The sequence below is a fragment of the Elaeis guineensis genome, chromosome 5, assembly GCF_000442705.2.
Source record: "Elaeis guineensis isolate ETL-2024a chromosome 5, EG11, whole genome shotgun sequence".
Lineage (NCBI taxonomy): Eukaryota > Viridiplantae > Streptophyta > Magnoliopsida > Arecales > Arecaceae > Elaeis > Elaeis guineensis.
Window position 1 is genome coordinate 132,682,086 of NC_025997.2, and position 12,465 is coordinate 132,694,550.

Genomic DNA, 12,465 nt, shown 5'->3' on the forward strand with positions numbered 1-12,465 from the left:
ATTTTATATATTATTTTATATATTGTTCCATAATTTTAATAATGTACATAGTATGATAAGTGATGTAGCTCGAAACAATGCCCGACGATAGTCATAGCCTGGATTTGATGCACACTGGTAGCTTGATTTGTGGGAAGACCAACTTTGACCAACTTGAATTCTAGACTGATCAAGATTAGAAAGGCCAATTATTGCGCTGCACGATTCAAGGGAAGACTGCTATAGATTTTTGCCTGATTCTTGAGTCCAATTTTAATGGAACAAAACTATGTCTCCTTTGTTAAAGCAAGGCTAGGGGATCTAGATATGGAGTATCCTCGTTTCAGATCGCACATACCTCAGCTCTTTTATTCTGCTCTTCAGACCTTCTTTTACTTTTCTATTCCACCAAAGCCATATTCGACTTAGGCTTCAGAGGACTCCATATCGAATCAGCTCCAACAAACTTAAACAGGTTTGGTTTGAACAGATTTTTTTGTATAGTCGATTTGATTCAAATTTTGATTTTAAAAAATTGATTCAAATCAGTCCGGTCTGAAACTTGATCCCAAATCAATTCAAATTAAACTGTGTACATCCTTAACTAAGAGGCCATCCACCAAGATCGGCAGGATGCCCGATCGAAGTCCCATAGCTCCTATCGCATCTCTTGACTACCTCAACCTCATCAGCTCTCTCAACCTCCCTGGGGCCCTCAACTTGTCCTAGCGGCTATCAACATCGAGTAGCCCTATCTACTCATGCAACAAATGCAAGCCCTCACAACCATGGTATGAAACCTATAGCAACAAGTGGCCAACCCTTTAGAGCCAATAAGCCAAGCCAACAAAATAGCCTAATATAAAGCAATAGCCATCTTTGCCCTAAGAATTCTGAACAAGGCCAACGACATGACTGCGCCAACATCCACTCTAAGACAAGTTCTAGTCCTAGTCAATCCTCTTCGCACCAACATTAGGGGTTTTCTAAGAGGGAGACCAACCTCAACTACAAGATCGAAAAAATGAACAACAAGATTGAGGCGTCGAGGTAAAGGAATGCTAAAGTAGACAATGATTTGGATGTCGCCAACAAGTCCCTTTTTACCAAAAATATTATAAAGAAGTTCTTATCTAAGAAGTTTAAAATACCTCAATTTGAATACTACAATGACATCTTAGATTCAATGGACTACTTAGAGAGCTTCAAGGCTCTCATTCAATTGCACAAAGTCTCTGGTGCGATTATATGATTAAGCCTACAACTTGGCTCAATCGGTTTTTTTGAGTAGCTCAATTATTTTTAAGTTAGAGGGCCTTTTGAAGCCAAGCCAATCTGATGATTTTTTTTTTCTTTTTGTGTGTATATCGATATTCTCTGCAACAAATCGATGCTCCATCTTCCATCACAATAAACTAATTGGCATCCTTCATGACTCTAAATCATTAGACCATCATTAGACAAAATTTGGACATCAATAGATTGACGATCTATGGGAATGAGAACAAATCCCGTCTTATTCCTTCATCAAATCAAGGTGTCTTCGACAGCGATCTCATCATTGGTGCCGTGCATCCGTGAGCACCTCTATGTCAGACTGCTTTTCCACAATTGCCCTTGAGTACCACCTTCTCTTAGCACAGGACAGCATCCTTGGGGATGTGTCTGTGGAGGTCATCATTCCATGTGTTGCGGCCAATCCCCTCGTCTGATCGTCGGGAGCGAGCACCTGCAAAAGAAGTCCAAGCTGACCGGAGATGCCTCCGGCGAGGACTCTCCGACGGTCAAGTCAGAGAGGAGACTAGGCAACAGTAGAAAAGAATCAGGGGGTCAGCGGGAGAGAGCCAGAGAGAGAGATAGAGAGAGAGCTCAGGAGCTTGGAAAGAACCCCTTTGACACTGTTGCCTTCTCCGATTTATAGTAGGACGCGGCGTGGTCCTGCCATTAATAGCGCAGACAACGGAGAGTTGTCAAATCGTCGGAGGCTGTCAGAATCGTCGCGGATTGTCAAGTCACCGTGGACTATCAAATCACTGGGGTTGACCTATGTCCTTGGCAGGACGATGTCTCCAGGGCGGCCATGCCGCATGTCCTTGTCAGGACAGCAGCCCATAGCAGTCGTACGGCATTTGGGGGAGTTGACTGATCATACGTCGGTATTCGATTGCGGGACGTCGGGTGAAGCCCCGGGGACACCGTCGGTCGGTCTGACGCATTGCGGGAGTTGGACGTCGGCTGCCAACCTCGCCCGACAGTGAGTCGGTAATCTGGGCTCCGTTGCTTGGCAGTCGCGAACGGAATGGGTCTGTCCGACTGAGACTCCTTTAGTCGGATAATGTCGGCAGCTACTGTTGGCAGTCGTCGGTCGGCGCAGTTGGTAGAGTCGAGCGTCGGTCGGACAGGCCCGAGGGTGAGTCGGTGCAAAAGGGATCGTTCGGTATATCCCAATAGTTGTCCCCCCCACTCTTAAGTCGGATGTCGGGCTGGCCAGCGTCTCCGCATGGGCGACGGCTTCGGACGAAAGGAGTGGATATCCATCACGCCGTACTCTGATTCTGGCGTTCCATCATGTCACGCTCCGACTCTGACAACTGTACCAATGAATGGTCCGACGTCAGACGTCCCATTGGTGTCAGACGTCCCGTTGGTGTCAGACATCCCATTCGGAACAGGAATCGCCGTTTCCGTCGTCTCCTCGGGAACGCGAACCGCCGTCGGTTAGTGAATCCTGAGACGCGGTTATTTCACCACGTGGCAGGGGGCCATTGGGCCGAACCCGTTCAGGTGGATGGAGGCGACGTGGTTTGATCTGGGATAGGTACGTCGAATTGTCGAATCGAGGAAAGGCCCAGATGCGGCCACGTGTCAAGATCCGGAAGATCCTCATTGGGCGTGCTCTCATCCCGATCGTTGAGGGGCACTATATATACAGGGTCACCTGCATCCAAAACTCTACTTTTCACAGCTCTGTTGCTGAGACTCTGGTCGAGTGGTCTCCTTGTTTCAGGTAATTGTCCCTGCCTTCCTCCTTGGAAAGTTTCCTCGAGGCCTTTGTCTTCTTGTTTTCCGCTCTCTTAAAATTTTCTTCTTTCTTCTTCCTCATCCTTCTTCTTTGGGACTAACATCATGGCTAGAACCTCTCCTCGAGGAAGTCCGTTGGGGAACCCGACTGATGATTCTCGGTCAACCCCGGAGGTGGAGATTTCTTCACTTTCGGGGCCGAACGTCGATCGGCTCAGAGAACAGTACTGCATCCCGAAGCAGTTTCGGTTGTTCGCCCCCAGGGCCGACGGTCGGGTTAACAACCCACCCCCGGACCAGGTGGCTTTCTATGTTGAGGACCTCCGGACTGATCTTCATTTTTTGGTTCCGGAGTTTGTCCGGAACATCCTGGACTACTACAGACTTTGTCCGGTGCAACTAGCACCGAACTCAGTTCGGCTGATAGTCAGCTTCGTCTTGTTGTGTCGGCTTTTGCCGATCAATCCTCGTATCTTCCTCTTCTAAGCATTCTTTGTGCTCTGACCCCACCCTAAAGCCCGAGGGTGGTGGTTTTTCAATCCTCGGAAGGGTCTTTCCTTCATCACTGGTCTTTCATCGTCAATTCATGGGTAGAAGAATCAGTTTTTCTTTGCTTCCTCTTCACTTCCCTGGGAGTTTCCTTCCCGTTGGGGGGACCCCCTGACTCGGCCGAACGAGAATAGCCGAGTGGAGGCAAACGATCGGGAAGATTTTTACCGACTCAAAGATATGTCGGTACCGAAGCAGAGAGAGCTTCTTACTGAACAAGCTCTTTACGACACCAGCTTGAGCTTGGTCCCCCACCTAGGTACAGTTCAGCCTGTTGGTTGTTTCTTAGCTTTTCGTCTATCTCCAAATTTGCACTAATTTTTTGTTGAAATTGCAGGTACGCCGTCGAGAATGAGGCTGACGGACGTCGAGATTCGGCAACATGCGGCAAGAAAGAGGTCGGCTACCGGGATCGGACCATCGTGGCCTCCCAAGAGGCCTCAGATAGCATCGTCGACCGATCTTGCAATGATGGGGACGTAGCCCGACGCTGAACGTGCGTCAGGCTACAAGCCGGTCGTCGCCCTGTCGGCTCCGGTGGTGCCACCCGAGGCACCGACCGAAGAAGGGTTGGCCGAGGGGGCAGCCGAAGGAGCATCGGCTCCCCCACCCATGGAAGAGGTTCGGGCAGAAGCGCGTGAGCCCGAAGGACTTGCAGTGGCTGCCACTGCGGGCTCGGGAGGGACCCAGTCAAGCTCGAGCTTTCCATCTCTCTCCAACTTTCGGGCCTGGGCGGTCGGACGAGGGAAGGCTCCGATGGTGCCGGGTGATGACACAAGGTCGGCTGATCGAGCCACGTCGTCCGACATCCAGCTTTTCGAAGGAGCGTCGGCCTTGACTAACCATAACTTGGCCAGGAGATTGTGCCAGGCAACCATTCTCCCGACCGATTGAGAGATCATGAAGAGTCAGACGATGTCCAACATGCTTTTTTCCTTCTTTCCGACTGTGATCCAGGTGAGCTCCTCTTCTTCACTTTTCATTTTCATTATTGTTTTCTATCAGCTCGGTCTTCTGACAATCGGCTTGTTATTTGCAGCTGATCTACAACATATCCGAGCTGTTGGTCGGGTACCGGAGGTTCGACGATGTTCTCGCAGCCTGGAAGAAGAAGGCAAAGATCGTTGAGGCTGAGAAGGTGACCATGGTCGAGCAGTTGAAGCAGTCGGTTGGCCGTGAGGTCCGACTCGAGGAGGAGATCTCCTGCCTCACCGATGCCCTGGCTGCCTCGGGGGTCGAACTTCAGTCGGCCCCTGAGGAAGCCAGGCGTAAGGGTCGTACCGCTCACTGACTGCGGTGCGAGCGGGATGGTTGCATCGTCGAGCTCGAGGCTGAGTGCGAGCAACTCTGGATAAGCTTGGAGAATCTCGCCAAGGCTGAAGAGAACCTGTCCACCGCCCAAGCCGATGCAGACATAGCGAAGGCGGAGGCAAAGTCGGTGAGAGAGGCTCTAGGTCAGGCGATGGAGGACTTCTGCGGCTCCGACGAATATCACGAGGAGCTCCTAGAGAGTGGCTTCGCCTCGTACCGAGTGGGGTACGAGGATGCTCGGGAGGCAGTCCAGGGCCTGTATCCGAAGCTCGATCTCAGCAGCGTCGTTCCCCCAGGGTTGGAGGGCCAAGCTGCAGAAGAGGTGGCCGACCCGTCATCGGGAGATCACACTACCGCGGAAGAAGCTATCCCAGAGCAGGTCACCGAAGGTGAGGCGGCTCCAAATCCTGATGCTACTCCGGCCCGAGCGGCCACGCCGATCGCCCCCGAACTTCTCCCAGTTGAAGAAGCTGACTCCGATGAGTAGTCAGAGCATCTTTTATTTTTGTTCTTACTTAGTGTACTTGTAATCGGGCTTCGGCCTAATTTTATAAATTCAGTTCATACTTGAATGAAATTGAAAATTTTCCACTTTCTTTTTCTTTATGCATCTTGGAATGCATCTTGAAATGTATGTTTCACCGAAACGCCCCTAAGCGTATAAGTCGTAGGCCCGACGTACCTTGTTAGGACGTTCGGTAAGATCCCGGGTAGTTAGCCGAGGTAGTCGGTAGCACGTGCCACGATAAAGGCAGAGCGAGCTTCGATTTTAGATCAACGTCCCGACTGTCGTACGACCCGACAGTCGAGAGTCTAAGTCGAGCATCCGTTGCCCGGATTTGAGTCGGGCGTGTATGCCGAGTCGGGTGTCGACAGACCTTCAGGCATAGCTCTTTGACCCGATCATCCCATAGAGTCTGATAGTCGAATAGTGTCCGACGCATTCGGTGATGACAAGTCGGTCATCCATTGCCCGGATCTTTATCGGGCATATACGTCGCGACGTGTGATAAATGGTGGTAAGCCGAATACCCTTCGACCGATCGTGACCTGATCGGTATGTTACGAACGCGACGTTGGTCGCGTTGGCGTTTTGCCTTTCTTGGCCAGAGCCAAGTCGGCAAGTTAGCCAGTCATCTTGCTCAAGAGTTGACTTTGGAAGGAGTGTGGCTTCAACTTAGGGGGGTTTCATCGCCATCGCCAGCCTTCCACCAACGTAGATATATCGGTCGTCGTAAGAGTTCGATGCATCGTCGGCGATCGGGCCGCAAATTTCCAATGGAACGTTGGGCCCAAGTCGGAGCGTCGAGGCTCGTACTACTAGTGAGCACCGACGCACAATTGAAGAGCCAGGATTCTAGACTCCGAAGTTTTGAAACTGAGTTTGTATTCCGAACAAGGGCACAAAGAGTTCACTGGTAGTACAATCTCAGGTTGTCGACATTCCAAGTCCGAGGAATGGCCATTCCTTCTAGAGTCTCCAGTCGGTAGGCTCCCAGCCCGTAGATGTCTGCTATCTTGTTGGGTCCTTCCCAGTTCGGGGATAATTTTCCTTGGTCTAGAGGCTTCAAAACTTCTGCCTTCCTCAAGATCAGGTCTTCGGGTCTGAAAAACTTTGACTTGACTTTAGTGTTGTAGTATCGGGCCACTCTTTGTCGGTAGGAAGCCATGCGGAGTTGAGCTTCGTGTCGGAGTTCGGGTAGGAGGTCCAAGTCGGCTCTCCGACACTCGGAGTTGCCCAGCTCACAGTACTGCTCAACTCTAATCGATGGTAGCCCGATCTCGAGTGAGATCATCGCCTCCGTCCCATAAGCCAAGCTGAAAGAAGATTCTTCGATCGAGATATGGGGTGTCGTTCAGTATGCCCACAGGACGGAATTCAATTCCTCAACTCAGAGGTTTTTGGCTTCATTCTGTCGGGTCTTCAGTCCATGCAGAATAGTTCGGTTGGTTATTTCGACCTCATCGTTGGACTGTGGATGTCTGACCGAGGTCAGTCTATACGCGATATGAAATCTCGCACAGAACTTTCGAAAGTCTCGATTGTCGAATTGTCATCCATTGTCGGTGATAATAGTGTGCGATAGTCCGAACCTGAAGATGATGGACTTCTGGATGAAGTCTTCCATCTTCCGCTCGATGATCTACGTCAGAGGTTCGGCTTCCACCCACTTAGTGAAGTAGTCGATTGCGACGACTATGAACTTCCTTTGGCCAGATGCCGAAGGAAAAGGACCAAGTATGTCGATTTCCCACTGGGCGAAGGGCCACGGGGCGACTATGGGAGTGATCTGGTTGGCAGGGCGGTGTTGTATGTTAGCGTAGCTCTGACATGGCTCACACCTCCGAACCAACTCAGCCGCATCCTTTTTCATGGTGGGCCAATAATAACCCTGTCGTAGGACCTTGTAGGCCAAAGATTTGCCCCCCAAGTGATTTCCGCAGATCCCTTCATGCACCTCTCTGAGCGCGTAGTCCGCGTCAGTCGATCTCAGGCACCTCAGTAAGGGAAGGAAGAACGACCTTTTGTAGAGTCAGCCGTCCATCATGACATAGTGGGAGGCCGTCCACCGGAGTCGTTTGGCTTCCATTGGATCTTCAGGGCTAGTTTCGTCGGTCAGATACCGAACGATCGGATCCATCCAGTTCGGCTCGGTCGCCAGCTGCAGCACCTCCTCGGCCCTGTCGATGCTCGGTTGCTCGAGACTCTCCACAAGTGTCTGGCCTAAAGTGTCGTAGGCTGATATCGCAAGCCTGGAGAGTGCGTCAGCCCGAGCGTTCTCCGACTTGAAAATGTGGGAGATCTCAAAATACCTGAGTTGTGCCACGAGATCTCTCACCTTCTGGAAATATTTTGCCATGGTCGGATCTCGTGCCTCGAATTCATCTTTGACTTGTCCCACGATCAGCTGGGAGTCAGAGAAGACTCTGAAGCTGTCGATCCCAAGCTCATTTACTACTCTCAAGCCAGTGAGGAGTGCTTCATACTCGACTAGATTATTGGAGGCTTTGAAGTCGAATCGAAGGGCGTACTCGGTAACCACTCTTTTCGAGTTAGTGAGCAGAAATCTGGCCCTGCTTCCTTGAGCGTTGGAAGCTCCATCGATGTGCAACACCCAGGTAGACCCAGGATCACATTCAGAGGTCGCAGCCTCTTTGGAGCGCTCGGCTTTCGATTCTTGGTCGGTTGTCGGGCATTCCGCAATAAAGTCAGCCAAAATCTGAGCTTTCAAGGCAGATCGTGGTCGGTACTAAATGTCGAACTCACTCAGCTTCATCATCTATTTCGCTAGTCATCCCGATGTGTCGAAGTGACGTAGGATCACCCTCAGGGGCTGGTCGGTGAGGACCACGATAGCGTGCGCTTGAAAATACGGACGATGTCGTTGCGCAGACACGATCAAGGTGAATATCATTTTCTCCATCTTTGAATACCGAGCTTCAGCTTCGTGGAGTACTTTGCTGGTGTAGTATGTGGGCTGGTGAATTCGGCTCTCGTTCTTCCAGACGAGCATCGAGCTAACCGCCTCTGGGGAGGTTGCCAAGTAGAGGTACAATATTTTTCCGACTTCCGACTTTACAAGCAGCGACGGGGAGACCAGATATCTCTTCAAATCCTCGAAGACCTGCCGGCACTCGTCCGACCAAGTGAAGTCCTTCACCTGCCTCAGGGTTTTGAAGAACGGGAGGCATCTCTCAGCCGACCGAGAGATGAATCGACTGAGCGCGATGATCCTTCCGTTAAGCTGCTGTACCTCCTTTTTGATGTCCGGATGCCGCATGTCGATGATCGCCTTTATCTTCTCGGGGTTGGCTTCAATTTCTTGTTGAGAAACGAGGAACTCAAAGAACTTTTCCGAAGTCACCCCGAAGGCGCACTTAGTCAGATTCAGCCTCATCCGATGTTGTCGAAGAGTGCGAAAAGTTTCTTCAAGATCTTGGACATAATCTGAAGTCTGCACGCTCTTCACCAGTATGTCATCCACGTACACCTCCATGTTGTGCCCGATTTGGTCTTTGAAGACCTTATTGATGAGTCGCTGGTAGGTGGCTCTGGCATTTTTCAGTCCGAAGGGCATTACTCTGTAGTAGTAAAGGCCTTTAGCAGTCATGAAGGTTGTATGCTCCTCGTATTCGGGTGCCATCTGGATCTGATTGTATCCGACAAAGGCATCCATGAAGCTGAGCAGTCGATGGTCGAACGTCGCGTCTACCAGCTGGTCGATTTTCGAAAGTGGAAAGCTGTCCTTCGGACAAGCATGATTCAGGTTGGTATAGTCGATGCAGATCCTCCACCTCCCATTGGCTTTCTTCACCATGACAACATTGGTGAGCCAGTCGGGGTACATGGTTTCTCTGATGAAGCCCGCCTCGAGTAACTTGTCCACTTCCTCGTCGATGGCCTTCTGTCTGTCGGGAGCAAAAGACCGCTTCTTCTGCCTCACCGGCCTCACTCCAGGATCGATGTTGAGTTGGTGAGTCATCGTCTCCGGAGGGATGCCGGACATATCCGCTGCCGACCAAGCGAATACATCGACATTGGCCTTCAATAGCTCTATTAGCTGCCGTTGCTCAGGGTCGGATAATTGAGATCCGACCCAGACTACTCGTTCGGGATTCTCCGTTATTGGGATGGAAACCAGTCATTCGGTCGGTTCACCCCGTTCTTCCTCTCTCCATTGGTCCAACTTGTCGACCGTCAGAGAGTCCTTCGATTCGCTGCTTTGAGCAGAGATTTGAAAGCATCGTCGAGCGAGCTGTTGATCTCCATGCATCTCTTCGACTCCATTTTTTATCGTGAACCGAACCAGCAGGTGGTACGTCGAGACTATCACTCTGAGGATGTTTAGTCCGGGCCTTCCAAGTATGGTGTTGTAGGCCGAAGGTACTTGGACGACCGTAAAGGTTAGGTGGACAGTACTTTATCGTGGTTCGGTTCCAGCTGTCACGGGAAGAGTAATTTCTTCTTCCACCGTGATAGCATCTCCAGCAAAATCTACTAAGGGTGTAGAGACTCTTTTGAGCTGATCAGTCGACAGTCACATTCGAGAGAAGGTCGAGTAGAAGAAAATATTAGTCGAACTTTCATTATCAATAAAGATTCTTCTTACATCATAATTTGCTATCATTGCCGAGACAACAACAGCGTCGTCATGGGGAGTTTGGATTCTCCGAGCATTTTTATCTGTAAAAGTAATTACATCATCTTAGCGCAACTTCTTCATCGACTCTCCTCCAGCAGTCGTCCTCCGGTCCAGTCGTTTGGAGATCATGTTGATGACCCGGGCCGTGGGCTGGTTGTTCGCTGCCTCTTCAGTCGGTTGGGGTCGTCGGTCGGGGATGAGTTGAGTCGAAGGGCTCCTTCGAAATTTTTTGAGATACCCTCAGCGTATGAGGGCCTCGATTTTATCTTTGAGTTGGATGCACTGTTCGGTATTGTGGTCGTGATCCCGATAAAATCGACAGTATTTTCACCGGTCGAGGCCCTTTGCCTTCAAAAGCGGGGACCATCGCAGATATTCTTCTCCTTCGATCTCTATCAAAATCTGCGTACGAGGAGCAGTGAGAGGAGTATAGGAGTTATACCTGCGACGGATCGGCCTTGGACTCCACCGTCGGGGCGATCTCGGGCTCTGTCGTTGGGACGATCTCGAGCTCTGTCATCGGAGCGAGGTTTGTTTGTCGGTCGGGGGCCCGCTAAGCTCGGCAAGAGCACGACCTTTCCTTCGCTTCTCCTTCGGGCCCTTGGTCTCGGTCAGGTGTCGGTCGGAGGCTCCTTCATCTGCGCGCATGTATTTGTACGCGCACTCCAGTAGTTCGACATATATCCGGGGGAGGATCTTGTCCAAAGAGTATGTAAATCAGGACCCCCTCAGCCCCCTCTTCATGGCTGAGATAGCCATGTCTTAGTTGAGGTCCCGAACCTCAAGCGTGGTCGTGTTGAATCGCATCACGAAGTATCAGAGCATCTTATTTTCTCCCTGCTTGAGGGAGAAAAGGCTGTCCGAGGTTTATGGCGGCTTCCGACTGGTGCTGAAATGAGCCACGAAAGAGTGCTCGAGCTGCCCGAAGGAGTGAATACTTCCTAAGCGGAGGTCGGAGTACCAGGCCCTGGCGGTTTTGCGAAGTATGACGAGGAAGCCGATGCAAAGGAGGGCATCGGTTGCCCCTTGGATCGTCATGAGAGCCTTGTAGCTCTCCAGATGGTCAACTGGGTCGGTGGAGCCATCGTAAGGCTCCACATGGGGCATCTTGAACCGACTAGAAATTGACTCGTCGAGGATGAGTCGGGAGAGAGGTTGGACGGTCTGGAAGTCGACGTCATTCAAAGACTTCTGTCCGTCCACCTAGAGCTGGGCGAGCCGACGGTCGATTTCTTCGAACCTACGTTCGTAGTCGTCGATCCATCGGTGTTGGGAGACCTCAGGGGTCGAGTCTCCCGATGAATCTGAGAGGGAGGCGGACGGTGTCCGCGACCGCTTCTCCTTCCTCGCTCACTCTAGCTGGGAAGGAGAGGGACGTCGGGATTGGTGGGTATCACGCCGTGACCGCCTCTTCCCTTCTCGGTGGGACTGTTGAGACGGCTGCTCCAGAAGAGGAGACGGAGACTGACACGGGCGTCGATGGCTGCTCCTGGATGGCATCGGGTGCGCCATCGGTTGCTGCATCGGCGAGTGCAGCAATCGGGTTGGTTGTTGTTGAAGGCTTTTGACTGCATCCGTCAGCACAGTCATCTGCCGCATGATCGCCGCGATCTACGCCTTTGTGGTCTCCACAGGATGCGGAGAGCTGAGTTCCGCCACGGAGGGTGGAGGAGAGGGCTCTCCTCAGTGGGAAGAGTGCCTCACCGATCCGGTAGCTCTTGATCGCTGAGTCCTGGTTCTTGTCATCTCGAAAGGATTTTTCAAGCTCTGTGGAGGTCGTGATCCCCCCTTCCTGGCGCGCCAAACCTGTTGCGGCCAATCCCCTCGTCGCCTGGTTGCCGGGAACGAGTGCCTGCAAAAAAAGTCCACACTGATCGGAGATACCTCCGACGGGGACCCTCCGACGGTCAAGTCAGAGAGGAGACTAGGCAACAGTAGAAAAGAATCAGGGGGTCAGCGGGAGAGAGCCAGAGAGAGAGATAGAGAGAGAGCTCAGGAGCTTGGAAAGAACCCCTTCGACATTGTTGCCTTCCTCGTTTTATAGTAGGGCGTGGCGTGGTCCTGCCATTAATGGCGCAGACAACTGAAGAGTAATCAAATCGTCGGAGGCTGTCAGAATCATCGTGGATTGTTAAGTCGCCATGGGCAGTCAAATCACTGGGGTTGACCTATGTCCTTGGCAAGACAATGTCCCCAGGGCGGCCACGCCGCATATCCTTGTCAGGACAGCAGCCCATAGCAGTCGTACGATGTTTGGGGGAGCTGACCGACCATACGTCGGTATTCGACTGCGGAACGTCGGGTGAAGCCCCGGAGATACCGTCGGTCGGTCTGGCACATTGCAGGAGTTGGACGTCGGCTGCCAACCTCGCCCGATAGTGAGTCGGTAATCTAGGCTCTGCCGCTTGGCAGTCGAAAATGAAATGGGTCTGTTCGATCGAGACTCCTTTAGTCGGATAAT